Source organism: Podarcis muralis, chromosome 2 (genome assembly GCF_964188315.1).
Source record: "Podarcis muralis chromosome 2, rPodMur119.hap1.1, whole genome shotgun sequence".
NCBI lineage: Eukaryota > Metazoa > Chordata > Lepidosauria > Squamata > Lacertidae > Podarcis > Podarcis muralis.
The window spans coordinates 84,246,449-84,264,036 of NC_135656.1; the positions used below are offsets into that span (position 1 = coordinate 84,246,449).

General features: G+C 42.1%; 2 protein-coding genes across 4 annotated transcripts in view; one reads left to right on the forward strand and one right to left on the reverse strand.

Moving 5' to 3' along the window:
- The window catches only part of KBTBD12 (kelch repeat and BTB domain containing 12), a 48,723-nt gene extending 46,992 nt beyond the window's left edge, over positions 1–1,731 (reverse strand). For both annotated transcript variants that reach the window (XM_028719182.2, XM_077924960.1), the window contains exon 1: positions 1,597–1,731. The gene's annotated coding sequence lies outside the window, so the exon portion shown is untranslated. The remainder of the gene's footprint in view (positions 1–1,596) is intronic.
- MGLL (monoglyceride lipase) overlaps positions 1–17,588 on the forward strand; it is a 147,829-nt gene that overhangs the window by 46,328 nt on the left and 83,913 nt on the right. The gene's annotated exons all lie outside the window — the stretch shown is intronic.

A 17,588-nucleotide genomic window follows, 5' to 3' on the forward strand; every position in this document is an offset into this window, starting at 1 on the left:
AAGTTGCGAGTTACCTGTATTATATCTGTATTATTACTTGGGAGTGGGTCCCATTGAATTCAATGGGGCTTACTCAGCGCTTTTTTCTGGGGGTACTCAGGGGTACACAGTACCTACACCTCCCTCCCAAGTTAAGGGCCATAGCTGTGGAGTCAAAGAGGAAGTCTGGCTCTGTGATCTCTGCTCCAGACAAGACTAGTTCCTAGTCTGTTGTCCACCTCACACTCTAATGGCATAACCTCCAACTAGGAAAGGAGAAGTGGTCTGTCGCCTTTTAGAAGCATCACTAACTAGTAGTTTCTGTGGCGATGAGTCATATGGACTCTAGTTCTGCACAGTGGTACTTAACAGTCTTGGCTAGGGCCATTAGCTTAACGAAGAGACTATTTTGACCACTTTAGTAGGCCCCCTCTCATCTTGCAGATATAAAACCACAGGTTTGGAGGAGATCGAAAGATGACACCCAGACTACCCCATGCTACAAGAAGACATTTTGGTCATCTCTAGTATAAATAACAAGTTGATTCACAGCATAAAGACACCTGACATTTCCAGTGTCCCTGTTAGCTAAGGGACTCACAAGTCATATGTGGCAACTGTATGTTCCATCATACAACGTACAGTGAAACACTGGCACTACACAACTTTTGTCACTGGCTCCTGTGAAGGGGCAGTTTTCAGCCTCTTAATTTCCTTCAGTGGTATGAAAACTCTTATTTACTCGGCTGTGTACACACAATAAATTTAAAGCACTTTATCCCCCCCTCCCCCAAATAAGCCAGAGAACTGTGGTTCACAGAGCTGCAATACCCTTAATAAACTAGTCCCCAGGATTTTGAAGGTAATGCGTATTAAATGTGTACACATTAAAGTAATGTGTATTATATGTGCATGGTGTGTATGCAGCCTTACTTTGCATTCCCTTCTTGCTGGCAGTGTTTGACCAATATGTGTAACCTTAAGCAATTCTGTCAGGCTCAGGTACTCTACACCCAAATTAGAACTCCCATATCAGCAATAGAGCAATTATGCATCTAAGTTTGTATTGTGATCTCACAGGGCACAATAATATACTCAATCTGAGTCTGTAACTCCATGGCTGTAGCTGATAAATCATCTGCAAATATTTTCTGTGAAAACATTTCTCTAGAAATTGGTGTTGATTTCAGTTTCTAGGCTTTCTGTAGTTGCCTTGTTTGATGTCTGTAGCCCTGGAACCTAATAGTTTAATGCTCCTTCAGTCTCATTCAGGCACAGATATTCTAATCTTGACTTCAGTTTCAGGCGTCTCTCATGCAATCTCATAGGCAGTTCTGTATAATTTATCATGCATTTGATGTACAATGTGGCTTCATATTGAAGTACTGCAAAGAAACCTTATTGAATGGCTGCCATTGTCTGCCATGCTAGATTCAAAGTGTTCCCATATGCTGGCACCCTCATCTCTGTAGAACGCAGTTAAATTTTTCCTTTTGTTTCTCAAGGCCTAGTTTAGGCCCGTATTCCCATCACAAATATAACCACATCACTTCCCTGCCACCTAAAGCTCAGCCTTGCCACCACATTTGTATCCATTTCCAAAAGAGGCATATTTACCTTTTTCTCTTGGCATTTCTGTAATTTCTGTTACTTCTGGGTTTTTCCTGCTTTGGGGGACCGGGTGGGAGGAGTAGAGAGGTACAGACAGAGAGGAGGAAAAGCAATCCTCCTTTTGCCTGGTGCATATACCAGAGTCACATGTGGACGGAATGAAAGCCAGGAGATATAAATAGGCTTGGCTCAATATTATTTGACTTGGCACTTTGAGAGAACTGTATTAATGTCACATCGCGGGGGCACATTGGGACTTGGTGAGACAACTCACCACCTGGCATTTGTGATTCCCCTGTATAAATTGACATGTAGCTATAAAAATAAAATGGTGAACCAATTTTAAGAGAACTGGGACTTGGAGCTGGACTTTATTAACTGGGGCAAGTCAGCCTTGCTTTTGCTATACTGGTGGGGAAGGACTGTGGTGGCCATGTGCTCAACTTTACAGAGGACAATCCTCTATTTGTGCTCATGCCTCACTCTCTTCACATTGGCCTAGTTTGCATGTCAAAGCATGGCTTAGCGTGAACATGCAGGCTCCCAGAGAGGAGCTAAGCCAATGTCTGGTATGTGTATTGTCCAAATCCAGACCCATGGTTTAACTCTCTGCAGGCTAACCATGAGCTGTCCTTAAGGCACAGCAACAAAAATAACTGGGGTGGAGCAAAGGAACCTGAACACATTCACACAAAGATATGGTTTGATTTAGCATGATATAGAAACCAGTCCATACACAAAGGTTGTGTAGACGCTGCACGTTTAAAGTGTGCCACCCCCAAGAATCCTAGGAATTGCAGTTTGTTAAGGGGGATGGGAATTGTAGCTCTGTGAGGCATAAACTGCAATTCCCAGCATTCAGGCAGGGTGTGTGTCTGTGTGCTTTAAATGTTTTTGAATGTATGGTGTGTAGGAGAAACTGTGCTATGACATTAAGAACTCTGCCAGGGAGTTGCATAAAGCTTTGTTTAATAAACCTGTTGTTCCTAACTTCAGCGAGGAGCCTTAGTAAAGGTTCCACAGACAATGGCAGCTTCCCTCTCAGCTGCTTTGCTTATGTAACTTTGTACTGACCACAGTACAAAGTGGTGTCTTCAGAATAAGAAAAGGTTGGCATGGGGATCAATTTATGACTGAAGATTAAAGAGCTATTCTTAACTGAAGATTAAGCTTTAAAGATCAGCTCTGAGTAAGAAGGAAAACTGAAAAGTTCTTTAGACTTGTGGAATTAGCTATGCAGACATGAAATTTAATTTTTCTCCCTTGGTTCTCAGAGGTTCAGATCAAGAAGACATCCAATGAGATTAAGGAGCCAAATGCAGGAAGAGGTTTTAATTTACACCATCCAGATCACTTTAGTTGTACCACTGAAAAGGACTTTCCATATCTAAATTTTGACCTATTTTTAACTAGCAATTTAAAAAATAATATAGAATGAGGTACTTACACTTTTTCTTTAAAAGGATAAGCAATTCTCATAATATTGAAACATATACTTTTCTTCCTTTTAACATTGATTCACCGTAAACATTTATCAGAACTGAAATCTGTTTCTTTATCAAGATTTACCATTCTAACTAGGCTTGTTATCTTAACGGACTCTCAATAACTCTTCAGTTGTTTTAGCTCACTGTGTGTCTTGTGTTTTCCTTTTACACAAACAGAAATGAGGGAACGAAAAGGAAAAGAGAACATATTTGCAGATTTGTCTTTCCTCATGCCAAATTTATATGCCTTATTTCATTTTTAAAATACCTGTATTTTTTAAAATAAATAAATAAAAGTTAAGTACCTTTTTTCTTCCTAGAACTGGATTGATTGATTGATTGATTGATTGATTTGTTTGTTTGTTTGTTTGTTTGCTTGCTTGCTTGCTAAAAACTAGAAACAACCAAGACTGGGACCAAGACTGGGAAACACTGAGTTTTCACATCCAATTTTGTCATTGCTTCAGAAGCAATTTGCAATTTAACACTGTCTCAAAACAAACATAACTGATCTGTAGAAAACACAACCTGAAGAAAGAGACAATGCACATACTTTTGTAAACAAAGAAAATCTTTAATAAAAATTATTTTAAAAAACTTCTGGAAAACAGCCTAGACTCAGAAAAAGAATCCTGGGAACTGTAGCTTGTTAAGGGGGCTGGGAATTGTTGTCCAGATTCTTTGGGGAAAGTAAACTGCTTTACATATATGGTGATTACATAACCACAAAAATGTATATTGTGCTGCTAATTACTCTTGCTAAGTGAGAAGAAAGCTTCGAATTTCCACAGTAATATTCTTAAAGGTTTGCAAGCATTCTTAACTCAGTTCTCTCCAGTGCTAGTCACTTCTTACCAGGACAGTGTTCCTAGGGTCTTCAAAGATTTGAGACCCGTAAGCACGTAGTAGCATACAATTTGCAAATGGTAACCAATGAAGTTGCAGGCCCACTTTACTCCCTTTGGAAATCAGCTATGCACCTCTCAACATTTACAAACTATGCAATATGGGCAGGTTTCAGCCACATTTTCACCATTGCTGAGGGTTTGTCATCTTTATATTATGCAGATGTTGCCTTAGCAGATGAAAAGTCCCGCTTCCTGGCTGGGAGAAACAGAAGGGACATAATTATGTTATGATGAGCTGGAAAAGAACGCATAGAAAAATTGGAATGCAAAGCATGATGGATGGTGCTTTTGTCAATTGGGAAGGCAGTGTGAGAGAGCCAGGCTGCACAATAATAAAACTTCCTCCACAATTCTGTCCACTTTGGCTGCTTAAATGCAGCAAAGTGCCATCCAGCAAAGAATTACAGTTTCTTTCTCTCTCTCTCTTTTGTTATATTAGTTATGTGGGGCTTATAAAGTAGGTTATGTTGTCATCATCACCGGTAATAAAAAAGAAGACGAAGCATTCAAAAGGCACTTTTCTGAAAGGCAGGGCTATAAATACTTGAGAGAATTTATATTTATCCATATGAATTTGATATTACAAAGATAATCTGCTTCCTTTGTGGACAAGTGAATAGTATGCTATCCCTGGAGTCTAGGGGGTTTAAATCGAGATCTTCCTTGGTGGCATGAAAACCCTTGCTCCCTTGACAAAACTACTGCCATTTTCAAGTTCCCAGGCTCCATTTTGGGAGACCACAGATAATGCACAGTTAGTTAATTAGTCCTGCTTATGTATTTTGCTTGTTAACCTATCTTTAGAACATACAGAAATTATGGGTGCATTTTAATACATAATGCTAATTGATGTGACAAAGTTATATTAGAATATTATCAGAAATAAGAAATAAAACACTGACATTATTGCGTAACTGTGGCATGCAACAAAATTAGCATTTTTGGTTGGCCCCATGGAGCTTGTCGACTCTCATGCACTGCACACCCTATATGGCTGCCACAGGGTCTTGCGTAGGAGACACTTAGCAAGGGTATTGCTGCCATAGAGTATGAAGGGCTCAGAAGCCATGCAGTCAGTGCCATACTGATATGCCTTGAAAGAATTACTAAAGAAGATGTATGTGTGGAGCCCTGGTGGGAAATCACACCCAAGCTAAGCAATGAATACATGTATGGGGAAGTGGTCGAGTATCTGCTTTGCATGCCAAAGCTCCCAGATTCAGTTCCCAGCATCTCGAGTTGTGGCTCAGAGAGACTTCCTGTCTCAAACTTTGGACAGACACTGCCAGTCAGTTTAGACAATAGTGAGCTAAATAAACCAACAATTTGACTTAGTATATGGTTGCTTCCTATGTTGCTATATTTCCTGTGTTGCTATCACAAATAATAATTGGTCTTGCTACTTTTTATACTACACTTTTTCTATCCCCCCCCAATAAAATGTTATTTATTTATTTTTGTGCTATCATCAGTTACTACCTACCCGCCCTTCACCATAATGGCCCAGGGCAAGTTACAACAATGTAGAAACACAATATAGAAATTGGTTTGAACAATTTTCAAGCAGAAGTCAAGCAGCTGGGTCTTTCAAAATAGGTGCCAATGGACAAGGTAAAGAGGTGCATTTTCAGCATACTCTTACGTAGTTGGCGCAGTATTGTCCCTAAATATTCTATTTATTCATTGCCATTTTCACCTCACCCTTGCTCAAAAGGTGCTCTGCGTAAGAGTATGCATTTTATTTTCGTGTCAACCTGTAAGGTAGGCTTGACTTCACAAAATCACCGAGTAGGCGCCATGGCCGAGGGGAGATATAACCCAACCTCCACATAAACTTTGTGCAAGCAGATCAGGGTGACTGTTGAATAAACAGGTTGTCTGGAGGGGTCATTACTCGGGAGCAGCCCTCCAGCACTCTTTAGCCTATTCACTAAATTGCCCATAGGCTTCAGAATGTAGAATGAAAATCTGGTGACATATTGCAGCTTCTCCTGCAGGGGGAAAAGCCTTTAAAATCCCCAAAGTTTCCCCCCCACAACTATCTCAACAGCAGGGAAGGCTGGGGCAGCCTGAAGCGGGGTGGGGGGGAGCTGGACCCTCCCCTTCTCAACTCAACAGAACAGGAATAGCTCTTTGCTGGAGAGAAGGAGTTGTGCCATTGTCTCACTGCTCCCCCCACCCCCCCAATCTTCCGGTGTTTATCTGGGGAGGATTAGCTGCCGGAAGATGGAAAGAAAGCCCTGCCAGAAGGAAGACAATGGCTTGGCTTTTTCTGTGAAACTAGCATGGATGTTCAACAAAACTCTTGTGGGCCTGCCATGCTGCCAATGGCAGGGTCCTTTCGGCTAAAAACATACACAAAATTCAGTGTTGTTTTATCTGCTTATGGAATTAGACAGATCGATGTTCTTGCCAGTCCTGGGACTATGAAGTGCAGGCCAGGTTACAAATGTAAATGAACAGAAATATGTTTTGAAAAACCGCTGTGGCTAATGAAATGATTGACAGCCTCTCCAGTATTCACAGGGCTCCCACCATGGCAACTGGGGAAATGTCATCAAAGAACAGATCTGTTGAACATGTTGTCTGTATCCACAATGAGGAGATTAAGATCTCCCTCCAGGCACTTCATTTAAGTCCTCCTCTGCTCCAGGAAACGGGTGCTGCTCCCTCTCACAGCAGTTGTGACAGTGGGGCAGAGAGGACTGTGACAGTGACATCAGAGGCGAGTCAAAACCCGTTGATGGGGAAGGAAACAATAAAAGGCACATGACAGAGAAGGTTTCTAAGAAGCAAAGGTTGTTCAAAGGTGTCAGTGGATACCCTTGGCAAATGAAGTCATCATTACTCTGCCCTCTAGTGCTCAAAACTACAGTAAGTATTTGCCTTGTTTCCCTGTGCTGTACTAAATGCTCTGTAGCGCATCTATATTCTTTTGAAAGTGGTACGTACAGGATTCCCATGCAAATTCAATTGGGGGCGGGAGGAAATGCAAAGCATATTACCGTATTTTTCCGTGTATAAGACACCCCCTATTTTTTTTAACCCGAAATTAAGAAATTAAGTTGCTTAGCTTTTTTTGGGGGGGGGGGGGAGGTCACTTCCACCAATCGCTCACCCGCCTGCCCACCACTGCCGATCACACACCTTGCCGGAGCCGCCAGTTGTCTGTCTACTTGCCGCCACAAACAGCCCACCCATCCACTTGCCGCAGCCGTCAATCACCTGCCCAATTGCCACAGCCACAGCCAATTGCCAGCAGGCCTTGCCGCAGCCACCAATCACCCGCCCAATTGCCGCTGCCAATCTCCTGCTTGCTGCTGCCATTAATCGCATGTCCCCCGCTCTGCATTCACTATCTGTGTATAAGACGACACCCAATTTTTGCCTAATTTTTTTTTTAAGCAAAAAGCATTGTCTTATACACAGTGTATCTTATACAGTATATCTTCTTGCCCCAGTGTGGTTCCGGCTTCTAAAATATTTATTTATATAAATATAAATATAAAATATAAATATTTAAATGAACATATTTATTTATATTAGAACATTTATAATGTAATATCAAAGATTCTTCAGAAGTTTACTTTGAATACAACCCACCAAGAAGTCCTCCCGTACAACCCTCATTGAAAGGAGTGGAAGCTACATAAGAGCACATGCTCAACATTGCATAGTTCCTATTATTATTATTATTATTATTATTATTATTATTATTAACCAACCTTCATCTGAAAATCACAGGGCGGTTTCCCTCATAAAAATACAAAATGAGAACACAAAATACATAATAAAGCAAACACAAACCAAGAACCCTTCCCCCTTCAACACATTTAAAGACCATATAATGTTAATCAGCCAAAGGTCTGGTTATAGAGAAATGCCTAAATATATGCAATGAAGGTACCAGGTGAGCCTCCCGGGTGAGCTTATTTCACAAGCAGGGAGCCACTGAAGAAAAGGTCCATTCTTGTGTTTCCACCCCCCGGATCTCTTGTGTAGGAGGCACACAAAAAAGGGCCTTAGACGATGGGTCCAGGGCTGTTCATATGGAGACAGGTGGTCCTTGTGGTATTATGGTCCTGAATTGGGATTATGCAATTAAATGGGGATTATGCAAGCAAATTTGGCAGTTAGAGCCACTCTCATTCATTTCGATGGAGCATGCACACAAGGCCTTTCCAGTGGATGGTGTCCTTTAATGCAACAAAATATAATATTGGATGGGAGAGATATGAGAGACCATTGGCAAAGCTTTAACAGGAAGGAAAAAAGGAAATCCATTTATTACAACATATCAATGCTGAAAATAAAAAGAAAGAAAGAATTAGGAAGCTGTGAGAATGCCTGATGGGCATAGTTTGTTTGTTTTTAATGCTCACACGAAGGGTTCCATTGTGCCATACTGGCATGAGGCATGGAAAGGGCTTGACTGTATGTTTCATGCAGTGTATTTGGACAGTGATGCCAATACTTTGTCTCTTATTCCCCTTCTGTTCCTGGCAGTCACAGTGCAAAAAGGAATTGGTTAGATATCAGTACTGGCCACCCAATCTGCACAACCAACTTTCTGATTTCACAGGGGATGGAAATTATGTCTGCTTTGGAGGAGATGCTTTCCATGTGTTCCCCTTGCTTCTGGTTTAGTGCCATAATGATAGTGTGGAACACAGCCATGTAGACATGTCATTAGACCCCCCGTAAGAGCTTTACCATTAGCTTTATTGTCTTTAGGGTCAGCTACGCCCTGGTAGAGATTCCCTGCTACATGTGTTTCTTGCTTAAGGGTAAGGCTTTGCTTATTCACTGTATGCTGTAGCCAAGGACCACCCAGCATCTGTTTAAGATAAATGTCACATTCACCTTTGTCAAGGACCACCCAACTATAGATAAATGCTGCCTATGCCCACGATTCTTAAAGTGTTAACTAGCCTAACTTATGAGGTGCAAGTAGACTTTTTCAAGGCCAGATGCTTTTCAAGGATGCTCTGTCTAGGCCAAGCACTAGAGCGCCTGTTTTGCTCTGTAGCCATTCATATGTGTTGATTTATAGTAATGATAGGATCCGAGAGTAGCTCCTATTTCTCTACATTGTTTTCTTCTCTAGGAATATAATAATATAATATAATATAATATAATATAATATAATATAATATAATATAATATAATATAATATAATAATATCCCAGATACCTTTCTTTGCTAGAATCCAGAGCATTTCATGGACATTCATGGATTCCACACATTTGTGTAGCCTTGGGTCTTGAACAAGAGTGAGAGGTGGCAAGAGTGAGAGGTAACAATGACACAAAGAGCCCCTCCAGACACCATTTTTATTGTGCTTTCCCGATGATTTGTGATTACGATGGTAGTGGGGCAGTTATATGTGATCCCACCATCAATGCTGTTTATGCCTGCAAAAGTTTTGCAGCAATCATACTACTGTACTTCATTTCCAATCAGTGCATTTAAGTTCCTGTTTACATCTTGCATGTTTTTATACCACAAATGATCCAGATTAATTTTTTGACCAGCTTTTGTTGTGCTGTAGTGGAAGAGTGTCCTTCCAGATGGCAATAATGTGGTAACATTGGCAAATCATTGCAGAACTAAGAAAGCCAAATGATTTGTCCATTATAAACCCACCACTAATGCACTGTCATTGCACTGTTGACATGTTGCAGAATATACACTAACCACTAAAAACACCAGTCTAGTGTGGCCCAAAATCCAACACAGTGGTTTTCAGTGCTTTTCGACATTATCTTCTGGGGCCAAAGCATCTGACGCACACACAAAAATGTATTTGTGAATCTGTAGGGTAGGCTAAATGTTGATATTTTTCCAGCTGGTACCCATGCTTTGTGCTACAGCTCCTGGCATCCATCCTTGGTATCAAGAATCATATCTCTTCCAGTAACCTGGTCCTCTCCTTAATGTCCAATCTCTCCCAGGAGACAGGTTAATGACTTCTCTGCCATTTATAAGCAGGTCACCTGGATCATGTGAGCATTTTGGATGTCCCTTTCTCAAGCCACTTTGCATGTTATTGGAGCGCTCTGTGTGTGGGATTTCCCCCACACATGCAAATTCCTCCTGTTCATGCTTCATATCCCCTTGTTTCCTTTGTCTGCTGCTCTTCCTAGCAGTTTCCTGATACCTTAACTTAGAGACATGGCTCGTTCTTAATGTTTCTTTGTCCTATCCATATTTCCCAGATTTGACATTAATACTGCTTCTTGCATAATTTTTTCCTACACATTGCCATTGTCATCATCAGTGAAGCAGATCTTCATGCGCCTATTCAGCAGAATTGCAAATGGCTTGGCACATGCATCTGATTAAATCTTCTTCACAAATCAAATTACCCTTCTGCAATTAAAGAGGTTGCTGCAGTGAAGTGGAGCAGAAGGATCTTATAAATTCTATTTACCTGTGGATGCCAAAATGAAGTAACCCTTTGCAAATCCTGCTGTGAATGTGTAGCGGCAGGCACAACACTGTCTTCTCACCCCCCCCCCCTTATGGTCTTTCTCTCTCTCATCAGTCTGTACTTCCCCCACTCACATCTACTTCTTTCCTCCATTGTTCTCACAACACCTACTATATACCCTGCTCTAATTATATGCAGTTGATTTCTTTCCTCTATTAAAAGGAAACCACCCCCACCCACCCCAAACACCCCTGGCATCATTTACCCTCTTAACAACATACCAGCTTGGGTTCATTGCATTCATGCAAATATAGTGGGAGTGAGATGTGCCGTTTGTACGCATGAGGGGTTTGATTCTACACGATGCAGCGCAGCCAGTACAGTTTCTTCCAGCAAAGCACTTAAGCACCTGCCTAACACACAGAGAAGACGCAAGTGGTCCCATTTGCATTATACATGCCTTTTAAGAAAATGGCAATGTTGGGTACTTAGCTGGGTTAGGCAGGAGTTCTCTCATATTCAAGTAAGATCACGCTCACAGCAAACCAAGCTCCTTTGAATACACACATTACTTTTTCTACAGTTACTCTCTGAATTTGAGAAGGCAGCCACCAAGCCTGATGTAGACAGAATCGTACTCTGCCTTCCCCTGTTTTTGCTTCTGGTTAATCCAAATAAATAGCATCTCCAAGTTCCAGGCTCACAATCGCTAAAAGCATTTATAATCAGACAGCAGTAATGTGCATTTTATGTGATTGATTGGTTTTTATTTTTAGCTCATCTTTCCTGCAAGGAACAACTTGGGATGGTGGACATGGTCCCCTCCCCCCGGGGTTTTTTTGGGGATTAAATGAGGAAGAGGAGAACCATATATTCCACCATAGGCTCCTTGGAGAAAAGGGTGGGAGATAAATGCAATGAAACAAGCAAACAAGCAAGCAAGCAAACAAACAAACAAACAAATGTTATATTCACGACAATCCTGTGTGGTAGGTTAGGCTGAGAGAGAGTGACTGACCCCAAACTACCCAGGCAGCTTGCATTGAGAAAATAGAAAGAGTTGGGAGTACTGTGTCCCGTTCTAGATGTCACATATTAAGGATATTGACAAACTGGAGCAAGTCTGTGTTAGCTATTCGTCATAAAATCATAGAATCATAGAGTTGGAAGGTACCCTGAGGGTCATCTAGTTCAGTCCTTTGCAATGCAGGAATCTTTTGCCCAATGTGGGGCTCAAACCCACGACTCTGAGCCTAAGAGTTTCATACTTTACCAACTGACATATTCCTTACACAAACTTGAAAATAAATCTTTACTTGTCAGGTTGGCAGCAGTTGAACAACAAATATTCTCATATATTCTCATATATGAATACAATGCGTTTCTCAGTCCTTTTGTTTTCAAAACTCCTTCATAGCAGTGCATAAGTTATTTATCCACAACTTGACTGTCCTCACAAACTCCTTCAGAAAGTGTCTGCTTGAAGTCACCACACTCCCACATTCTCAAAGAATGAACTAACGGAATAACCAGCCAACTGCCAACTGCCACCTCCTTTCCCCAGTAGCATTTATTATTTGTGAAATACATTTACAATGCAAATACATTACAGTTACTAACAGTCCAGAGGAAGGTAGCCAGGATAATGATGGGTTTATACACAGGCTTTACTAAGTTGAGAACCTTGGCACTGAGAACACAAAAGGAGTCGCTTGAAACACTGGAAGTAAAAAGACGGCACACCAGTAGAAGTGGAAAGTGAATGAGACTTACATTTAAACAGAAGATGTTACTTGCTTACTGTATGTTTGGGATGGATATAGTACCTGTGGTGCTAAAATGAAAATGTAATGCATGCCAATATGTACAAAAACCCTCCCATGGTAGGATAAAGGGCCATAGCTCAGTAGTAGAATCCATGCTTTGCATGCAGACAGTCCCAGGTTCATTCCTCGGGGTCTCTAGGTAAGGCTAGGAAAAATCTGTGCCTGAAACCCTGGCGATCCACTGCCAGTTAATGCAGACAAGCCTGAGCTAAATGGAACAATGGCAGCTTCCTGCACCCTAGGTTAGCCCATGTTCTAATAAAATGCCAAGATCTCAGGTTCGATTTGTCTCCCCGCCCCCTGCCCTAGTGTGTGCCCAGAGGATGGCGATGGGAAACAGTTGAAAGAGGTGGGCTTGTTAGAAGGTTAAGGGGATGTCTCCCCTGATAGCTGTCTTCAAGAACATAAGAACAGGCCTTCTGGATCAGGTGAGCAACCCATCTAGTCCAGCGTCCTTTTCTCTCAGTGGCCAACCAGAAAAACAACCAAACAATTGCATCATAAGGTAAACAAGCAAAATTACAACATGAATTACGCAAAAGTCATCGTCTTTAGCTAGGATAGAGGTGACTAGCCTTTTGGGGGCCAAGGGTCACATTGACTCATGGAGGACTCTCTGGGAGTTGCACATCAACATGGGTTTTTGAAAGCGCACATTTTTGGGGGGTGGGAAGAAAAAGCTTTTGGAAGAACAAACTCGCAGCAAGGGATTTGTGGGAGTAGACAGTTGTTATTTTAAAGGATAACTTTCGGGAGCCCTTCAGGGACCTCCCAAAATACTTTTAGTATCACAGTGGGGTTACTGTGGGGGCACTCAGGAAAGAAAGAAAAATGGACAAAGGGCTTGTTGTTGTTGTTTAGTCGTTTAGCCGTGTCCGACTCTTCGTGACCCCATGGACCAGAGCACGCCAGGCACCTCTGTCCTCCACTACTTCCCGCAGTTTGGTCAAACTCATGCTGGTAACCTCGAAAACACTATCCAACCATCTCGTCCTCTGTCACCCCCTTCTCCTTGTGCCCTCCATCTTTCCCAGCATCAGTGTCTTCTCCAGGGAGTCTTCTCTTCTCATGAGGTGGCCAAAGTACTGGAGCCTCATCTTCACGGTCTGTCCTTCCAGTGAGCACTCAGGGCTGATTTCCTTAAGAATGGATGTGTTTGATCTTCTTGCAGTCCATGGGACTCTCAAGAGTCTTCTCCAGCACCATAATTCAAAAGCATCAATTCTTCGGCGATCAGCCTTCTTGATGGTCCAGCTCTCACTTCCATACATCACTACTGGGAAAACCATGGCTTTAACTATACGGACCTTTGTTGGCAAGCTGACGTCTCTACTTCTCAAGATGCTGTCTAGGCCTGTCATTGCCCTTCTCCCAAGAAGCAGGCGTCTTTTAATTTCATGGCTGCTGTCACCATCTGCAGTGATCATGGAGCCCAAGAAAGTAAAATCTCTCACTGCCTCCATTTCTTCCCCTTCTATTTGCCAGGAGGTGATGGGACCAGTGGCCATGATCTTTGTTTTTTTGATGTTGAGCTTCAGACCATATTTTGCGCTCTCCTCTTTCACCCTCATTAAAAGGTTCTTTAATTCCTCCTCACTTTCTGCCATCAAGGTTGTGTCATCTGCCGAGCAGGGCACACAAGATGAACAGGTCATAGTGGAGAGTTTCGACCAAATGTGATCCACCTGGAGGAGGAACCGGCAAGCCACTCCAGTATCCTTGCCAAGAAAACTCCATGGACAAGGACAAAGGGTTTAGAGAGCCGCAAAAATACAGTCTTTTTTTCTTAGCTTCATTAGAAAACAACAAGTTTGAGGGTGTCTTGGGAACCATAAAAACTTTGGAGGCAAACGTGGGCCATGGGTTAGCCACCCTTGTGCTAGGGCTTCAAAGATGGAGAGATGAATATACCTAATGTTGGTTGCCAACTCATCTTTTCAATATGAATATTAAGGGCTATCACACCTGAAGTAGTTTTGAGCAGGCATCCTGTGATGTACCATTAGAAAATATTTGCAATACCCAAATATATATCCCATAGGCAGAAATGGAAGGGATTCAAAGTGGGGGAAAGAAAGGGCTCCATCCCTTCATTACATGACAGGGAAATTAGAAGTTCTTGTAATTGTCTCATGAGTAAGCCTGCGTGTGGTATGTGTCCAGGAAATAGGCAAAAAGTATTTATTCCTTGTACATATCTCAGAGGCCACTGTGTCTACTTTTATTTCTTACTTCCTGTTTTGTGGAAGATGAGGAGAAAGAGAAGGTAATTTTATTCGCCTAGCAAGTATAGCCACTCCCCCCCCCCCCCCCCCCCGTTCCCTGGTGTAATGTAACATTGCTAGAAAGGGGAATGACATTTCCATTATGACTCAATGGAAACTGTCATGTGGTGAACTCCCTTTGAGGAACCAAACCTTTATGTATACCAACAAGCAAACATGACCCTGCTAGAACAATTATATGTAAACATGCCATTTGTTCAAGGCTGCAATTGAAAATGTTGCTGGCTTTAGTGTGTGTGCTTCCGCAAAGTCCTCAGCGAGATGCAGCAACAGGGTCACCTGCCTCTGGCTGTTCCCATACATCCCATTGGAATTCTCAGCAAGCAGCCACGGCTGACCGGGACATCTATATTTTGACATGGCCTTGCACAGTTGGGATCCCTTTCTCCTTCACTATGGAATTTCCTCAGGTGGCCATTCTTATTTCAGGATCTAAACCAGGATGAACAGCAGGCCGCCAGCCAGCTGCTACTCATTAATTTCTCCTACAGTTGTGTCAGAGTACAAGAGGTGTGTCTGCAATGGCATTAATCCAAACTATGCAGAGGGTGATTCTGCATTCCTCGCATACCCAGGGCTATCGAGGAAGAAATGGGAAATAGGTATCATAGGATTGTAGAGTTGGAAGGGCCCCTGAGGATCATCTGGTGCAACCCCCTGCAATTCAGGAATATGCAAGTGGCCTGTAAACATATCGAACCTGAGATCTTGGCATTTTATTAGAACATGGGCTAACCTAGGGTGCAGGAAGCTGCCATTGTTCCATTTAGCTCAGCCTTGTCTGCATTAACTGGCAGTGGATCGCCAGGGTTTCAGGCACAGATTTTTCCTAGCCTTACCTAGAGACCCCGAGGAATGAACCTGGGACTGTCTGCATGCAAAGCATGGATTCTACTACTGAGCTATGGCCCTTTATCCTACCATGGGAGGGTTTTTGTACATATTGGCATGCATTACATTTTCATTTTAGCACCACAGGTACTATATCCATCCCAAACATACAGTAAGCAAGTAACATCTTCTGTTTAAATGTAAGTCTCATTCACTTTCCACTTCTACTGGTGTGCCGTCTTTTTACTTCCTGCATTTTTCAGCAACGGAGCTGATCACATGGCAGCTTTGAACAGGGATGCTGGTGCATGTGGCACATTCTTTACAGCCTGTATTGTACTGCACACAGCAGACCCACACCTCTTTATACCACTGCCGGTTGCAATCCCGGCTAAACAGGGTTATGCACACAGCCGGAGTCATGGTATAATTCTGGGGCGAAAAGGACACCTGCTTTTGCAAGGTATCTGCTGTGGTTGCTTCTCGTGATGCTGGTTTAGTGCCCCAACTATTGAATTGAAGAGTCTGGCATCTGCATTCATGTGCCATTGAACCACACCTTTACTGCCCATTTGCTCAGGATCCAGACTTTGCCTTCCCTAGATGGATATAAAGGCTCCTTCCCTATTCTTCCCTGTTCCAGTGCTGTAGTCTCCAGCACCACCTCCCACACTATTCAGGTAGGTTCCCTGATCCTCTGGAACTGTGTAAGAGGGCACTAGTTGGCTGGTGGAGGCTCCAACGAGAGGAGGGAATTGGCAAAAGCACTGGCAAGAGCATCCTGGGAGCAGAACTCTGCTCAGGTGATGCTCAGTGGCAGGAATGAAGTCTGAAACCAACCCCCAGCTTGGCAAGATCCTTTTAGAGCTCTCTGCAATCTCATTTTTGTTTTTACCACCCTGAATTTGCTTTCACAGGAACTACTGATTAACACACATTGTAACCCAAAAGCTCATTGCACGTTTTACATAAATCCGAAAGGTGATTTGACACTTCCTGAATCTTTTAAATAGCACATCACGCAATTACAGCTGGTTGACAAATAAGTCATTTAAATTATTAGTTTTATTAAAGACATTTTATACCTAAAAGTTTAAAAGGCTCTTTCCCCCATTGCCTGCTCTGTTTGGAGGCCTCCATTCTGCTTATTAAAGAAATTCATGGACTCTGAAGATGTTACAATATGTGGAAGTCTGTAATTCTGCTTTTTACTATTTGAAGTTTTAATAAAATCCTTTTATGTGATTTCATATAAGCTATAAAAGGAGGAAAATCTGCTTTGGATTTCTTTTTTATTATTAATGTGGTTTGAGAGTACTTTTTCAATTTGTTGTTGTTGTTGTTGGCATTTTCATTTCCTCTCCTTGGCTTTTGTTCCATATTTGAAATTTACCTGGGCACAATGCCTAGTTTTTCAGATACTGTTTACTGTAATTCTTAAGGTGCTAGAGGCTATTGGACATTGATAGGCATCTGAAAGAAAAAAAATATATATAATTGGCTGCATTATGAGGATGAGACTGAAAAGGTTTGACTACCCATTTTCCCAGTAGGTTGCATAGAATGTGCTCAAAATAAAATATTCAGAGGAAAGTATGAAACATAATAAAACATTGTACCTGATTTTATTTTATAGCTCATGATTGCACTACTTCAACAAGCATCAGGGGATCTTTGGAGGTGCCAGAGACATGCCTGTGTGATTGCCCTCCCATGGTTGCTTCAGCATCAGAGTAGCTTCAGTTAATCTTGACCTTGCCAGTTGTGTATTCCAGAAGTTCATAAATGGAACAAAACCAAAACTTCCTTACATAATTTTGGGGATGTTCAGAAGGGGTTGGCCTTTACAATTACTTTGGAAGGATCTCCAAAGAAGAATGCCCCCAATGGAAGGTGATGGCATGTTACTCTGTTGATGTTTCATCTGTATGGAAAGTTATACTAAACAGAATGTAATTGAGCTGTGTTTAGACAGTGTGTCCTGGCAGAATCATATAAGAAAAAGCAAAGGCTGGCTGAATGCGTGCCAATAAACTAGTTGAATCATGACAAGATGGAGGTGCTGTGGGCATGTCCTGGTTATGTCCAGGGAGATGGTGTTCAGCCTATTTTATGAGGTTGCACTCCCCTGACACAGCAAGCTAGCAGTTTAGAAATGCTCCTGAATCCTCATTTTAATAATGCACATCAGCCTGAAGAATTCTTTACAGCCCAACAGCTTGCTTCTA